Source organism: Microcebus murinus, chromosome 3 (assembly GCF_040939455.1).
Source record: "Microcebus murinus isolate Inina chromosome 3, M.murinus_Inina_mat1.0, whole genome shotgun sequence".
Taxonomy (NCBI): Eukaryota; Metazoa; Chordata; class Mammalia; order Primates; family Cheirogaleidae; genus Microcebus; species Microcebus murinus.
In genome coordinates, this window is record NC_134106.1 from 97,677,260 (window position 1) to 97,682,874 (window position 5,615).

Here is a 5,615-nt window from a genome sequence, read left to right on the forward strand (position 1 = left end):
ATTTACTTTTGTAACTCTTATAAAATTTGGTATAGCACCTTTACCTAGTGGGACTTCAACATATAATTTATGCATTGGACATAAGCATCCACATGCATATTGCCCACTCAAAGTAGAGAGGGAGCACAACATAGTGAACACCAAATAAAGAAATACAAAACGGAAGGTTGGTTCTTTGGTTTGGCATTAAAAGACCATTTAAATCTTCTGAAATGTCAGGTTCAAAGTTCAAGATGGGTTTCATGTATAAATTCAACAATTCATTTTCTTTCCACTCCAGAGTTTTACAGGTAAATGGAGAATAAACATCAACTTTATCAATGTCAAAGCTGGATTTAAGATGCCACCTAAGCCCAAATGGGGTTCTCTACACTTCTCCGCCTTAATGGAAGTCTTGTCCAGTTCCAGGCAAAGATGCTGGGTGGAGGTGCTGGAGTTAAGACCTGAGTAGGCCAAGCCAAGGAGTGAGTGAGGGGATGGGGACAAAGGCCATAAATTCATATTTTAATAGGACTACCCACCCTAGTAGAAATATGGAGAGAGGGAGATAAAAGCAGGGCCCAATGTGTGACTCTTCTTTTTTTTTATTTCAGCATATTATGAGGGTACAAATGTTAAGGTTACATATATTGCCCATTCCCCACTCCCCTCGAGTCAAAGCTTCAAGCATGACCATCCCCCAAATGTTGCACATCTCACTCATTATGTTTGTATATACCCATCGCCTCCTTCCCCTCCCACCCACCTGACACCTGATAAATGTTATTCCTATATGTCCACTTAGGAGTTGATACGTCAATACCAATTTGCTGGTGAGTACATGTGGTGCTTGTTTTTCCATTCTTGAGATACTTCACTTAGGAGAATGGGTTCCAGCCCTATCCAGGAAAATACAAGAGGTGCTATATCACCATCATTTCTTTCTTTTTTTTTTTTTTTTCATTTTTTTATTTTTTTTTATTTTGGCATATTATGGGGGTACAGATTTTAAGGTTTCAATAAATGCCCATTCCCCCCCTCCCCCCAAAAGTCTGAGTCTCCATCATGACCATCCCCCAGATGGTGCACATCTCACTCACTATGTATGTATATACCCGCCCCCTCCCCCCTCCCACCTGCCCAATACCCTATTACTGTAGCACCTATGTGTCTACTTAGGTGCTACTCAGTTAATACCAGTTTGCTGGAGAATATATCTGGTGCTTGTTTTTCCATTCTTGGGATACTTCACTTAGTAGTATGGGTTCCAGCTCTAACCAGGAAAATATAAGGTGTGCTATATCACCATTGTTTCTTAGAGCTGAATAGTACTCCATGGTGTACATATACCACATTTTATTAATCCATTCTTTGATTGATGGGCACTTGGGCTGTTTCCACAGCCTTGCAATTATGAATTGTGCTGCTATAAACATTCGAGTGCAGGTGTCTTTTTTGTAGAGTGTCACTGGATCATTTGGGTAGATGCCCAGCAATGGGATTGCTGGATCAAATGGTAGATTCACTTGTATCGCATTAAGGTATCTCCATATTGCTTTCCACAGAGGTTGAACCAGTTTGCAGTCCCACCAGCAGTGTAGGAGTGTTCCTCTCTCTCCGCAACCACGCCAGCATTTATTGTTTGGAGATTTTTTGATAAAGGCCATTCTCACTGGGGTTAAGTGATATCTCATTGTGGTTTTGATTTGCATTTCCCTGATGATTAGAGATGTTGAGCATTTCTTCATATGTTTGTTGGCCATTCTTCTGTCTTCTTTAGAAAAATTTCTGTTCAAGTCCTTTGCCCACTTTTTAATGGGGTTATTTGATTTTTTCTTCCTAATTTTCGTGAGTTCTAAGTATATTCTAGTTATCAGTCCCTTATCGGATGCATAGGATGCAAAAATTTTCTCCCATTCTGTAGGCTGTCTGTTTACTTTCATGACTATTTCTTTGGCTGTGCAGAAGCTTTGTAGTTTGATCATGTCCCATTTATTTATTTTTGTTGCTGCTGTGATTGCCTTTGGGGACTTCTTCATAAACTCTTTGCCCAGGCCGATGTCTAGGAGAGTGTTTCCAACTTTTTCCTCTAGAGTTCTAATAGTTTCATATCTTAGGTTTAAGTCTGTTATCCAGCGTGAGTTGGTTTTTGTGAGAGGTGAAAGGTGTGGGTCCTGTTTTAGCCTTCTACAGGTGGCTATCCAGTTTTCCCAGCACCATTTATTGAAGAGGGATTCTTTTCCCCAGCGTATGTTTTTGTCTGCTTTGTCAAAGATGAGATGGCTATATGAGGATGGTTTTATATCAGGATTCTCACATCTGTTCCACTGGTCAATATTCCTGTTTTTGTGCCAATACCATATTGTTTTAATTACTACAGCTTTGTAGTATAGTTTGATATCTGGCATATTAATGCCTCCCATTTTGTTTTTGTTGCCTAGAATTGCTCTTGATATTCGGGGTCTTCTTTGGTTCCATACGAAGCGTAAAATTATTTTTTCTATATCTGTGAAGAATGCTGATGGGATTTTAATAGGTATTGCATTGAATCTGTAGATCAGTTTGGGTAGTATAGACATTTTGATGATATTGAGTCTGCCGATCCACGAGCATGGTATGGATTTCCATCTGTTTACATCCTCTGCTATTTCCTTCCTCAGTGTTTCATAGTTCTCCCTGTAGAGGTCTTTTACCTCTTTGGTTAAATATATTCCTAGGTACTTTAATTTCTTTGTTGCTATTGTGAAGGGAATTGAGTCTTTGATTTGGTTCTCAATTAGATTGTTGTTGGCGTATAAGAATGCCTCTGATTTCTGTGTATTAATTTTGTATCCTGAGACTTTACTAAATTCATTGATCAGTTCCAGGAGTTTCTTGGTTGAATCCTTGGGGTTTTCTAGATACAATATCATATCATCAGCAAACAGTGAAAGTTTGATCTCTTCTGCCCCTATTTGGATACCTTTGATTCCATTTTCTTGTCTGATTGCTGTAGCCAAGACTTCCAGCACTATGTTGAACAGAAGTGGAGATAGTGGGCAGCCTTGTCTGGTTCCAGTTCTAAGTGGGAATGATTTCAATCTTTCCCCATTCAGTATGATGTTGGCTATGGGTCTGTCATATATGGCTTGTATCATTTTTAGGTATGTCCCTTCTATGCCTATTTTCTTAAGTGTTCGTATCATGAAAGGGTGTTGAATTTTGTCAAAAGCTTTTTCTGCATCTATTGAAAGGATCATGTGGTCTTTGTTTTTGCTTCTGTTTATGTGGTGAATTGCATTTATAGATTTACGTATGTTGAACCATCCCTGCATCCCTGGGATGAAGCCCACTTGGTCGTGGTGGATTATTTTTTTGATAAGTGTCTGGATTCGGTTAGCTAAGATTTTGTTGAAAATTTTTGCATCTATATTCATTAGGGATATTGGTCTGTAGTTTTCTTTTTTTGTTGCATCCTTTCCTGGTTTTGGTATCAGAGTAATATTCGCTTCATAAAAGGTGTCGGGGAGGTTTCCGTTCTTCTCGATGTTGTGGAATAGTTTCTGCAAGATAGGTACTAGTTCTTCTTTGTAAGTATGGTAAAATTCAGGTGTGAAGCCATCTGGACCGGGACTTTTCTTTTTAGGGAGATTTTTAATTGCTGTTTCTATTTCAGCTGTTGAGATTGGTCTGTTCAGGGAATCTATTTCTTCCTGGTTGAGCCTAGGGAGGCTGTGTGTTTCTAGAAATTTGTCCATTTCCTCCACATTTTCCAGTTTGTGTGCATAAAGATTTTTGTAGTATTCATAAATTGTATCTTGTATCTCTTTGGGATCAGTTGTGATATCTCCTTTTTTATTCCTGATGGAGCTTATTAGAGATTTCTCTTTTCTGCTTTTCGTTAGCTTAGCCAATGGCGTGTCAATCTTGTTTATTTTTTCAAAGAACCAACTTTTTGTTTTATTAATCTCCTGAATAGCTTTCCTGTTTTCAATTTCGTTTAGTTCTGATTTGATCTTGTTGATTTCACTTCTTCTGCTGGGTTTGGGGTTGGTCTGTTCTTCTTTTTCCAGCTCTTTGAGTCGTTTCATTAGATTGTCTATTTGTGATCTTCTTGCCTTTTGGTTATAGGCATTTATGGAGATAAACTTTCCTCTCAGAACTGCTTTAGCTGTGTCCCAGAGGAGTTGATAACTTGTCTCTCCATTGTCGTTTTCTTCATAGAACTTTTTTATTTCCGTCTTGATTTCTTCATTTACGAAGTAATCATTTAGTAGGAGGTTGTTTAATTTCCACGTTTTTGTGTAGAAATGTGAGTTTCTGTTAGAGTTGATTTGTAGTTTTATTCCACTGTGATCTGAGAAGGTACATGGTATGATTTCTATTTTTTTAAATTTCTTGAGATTTTCTTTGTGTCCTAGGATATGGTCAATCTTAGAGAATGTCCCGTGAGCTGATGAGAAGAACGTATATTCAGTGGATTTTGGGTAGAATGTTCTGTAGATGTCTGTCAGACCCAATTGTTCTAGAGTTTTGGTTAAGTCCATTATTTCTTTATTAATTTTCTGTTTGGAGGATCTGTCTCGTGCCGTCAGTGGGGTGTTGAAATCCCCGGCGATTATGGAGTTGCTATTAATCCATTTGCTTAGCTCCAGTAAGGTTTGGTTTATGAATCTGGGTGCACCTAAGTTGGGTGCATATATATTTAAAATTGTTATCTCTTCTTGTTGGACTGTGCCCTTCACCATTATATAATGACCCTCTTTGTCTTTTACTACTTTTGTTGGTTTAAAAACTAAATCATCTGAAATTAGAACTGCCACACCAGCCTTCTTTTGGCTTCTATTTGCTTGGAATATTGATCTCCACCCTTTTATTTTTAGTCTATGTGCATCCTTGCAGGTTAAATGTGTTTCCTGAAGACAGCATATACTTGGCCTGTATTTTCTTATCCATTCAGCCAGCCTATGTCTCTTGAGTGGAGAGTTTAAGCCATTCACATTTATTGAGAGAACTGATAGGTAAGGTAGATTACTGATCATTCTGTTGGGTTGGATGTTGTTGCTATGATTTCTGTCTTGAGCCATTGTAATATCTGGCCTTTAATATCTTTGGGTTTTGGTTATTTTATATCCGTGGATTATTATTATGATGTTCCGTGCATAACGCTGTTTTAAGTACTTCTTGTAGGGCTGGTCTTGTCTTGGTGAATTCTCTGAGCCTTTGCTTGTCTGCGAATGTTTTTATTTCTCCTTCATATATGAAGCTTAGTTTTGCAGGGAATAATATTCTAGGCTGGGCATAAAAATATGGAACGCTTCACGAATTTGCGTGTCATCCTTGCGCAGGGGCCATGCTAATCTTCTCTGTATCGTTCCAATTTTAGTATATGTGCTGCCGAAGCGAGCACATCACCATCATTTCTTAAAGCCAAATAGTACTCCATGGTATACATATACCATATTTTATTAATCCATTCATGTATTGATGGGCACCTGGGTTGTTTCCACAACTTTGCAATTGTGAACTGTGCTGCTATAAACATTCGAGTGCAGGTATCCCTTTTGTAGAGTGTCATTTGATCTTTTGGGTAGATGCCCAGTAGTGGAATTGCTGGATCAAATGGTAGATCTACTTGTATCGCTTTAATCAATCCT

At 38.3% G+C, this 5,615-nt stretch overlaps 1 non-coding gene across 1 annotated transcript; it reads right to left on the minus strand.

Moving 5' to 3' along the window:
* Positions 1 to 5,261: 5,261 nt before the first annotated feature.
* LOC142870260 (U6 spliceosomal RNA) lies at positions 5,262 to 5,368 on the minus strand. Its single transcript, XR_012918694.1, has one exon. It is a non-coding gene; the product is annotated as a U6 spliceosomal RNA (small nuclear RNA).
* Positions 5,369 to 5,615: the final 247 nt, after the last annotated feature.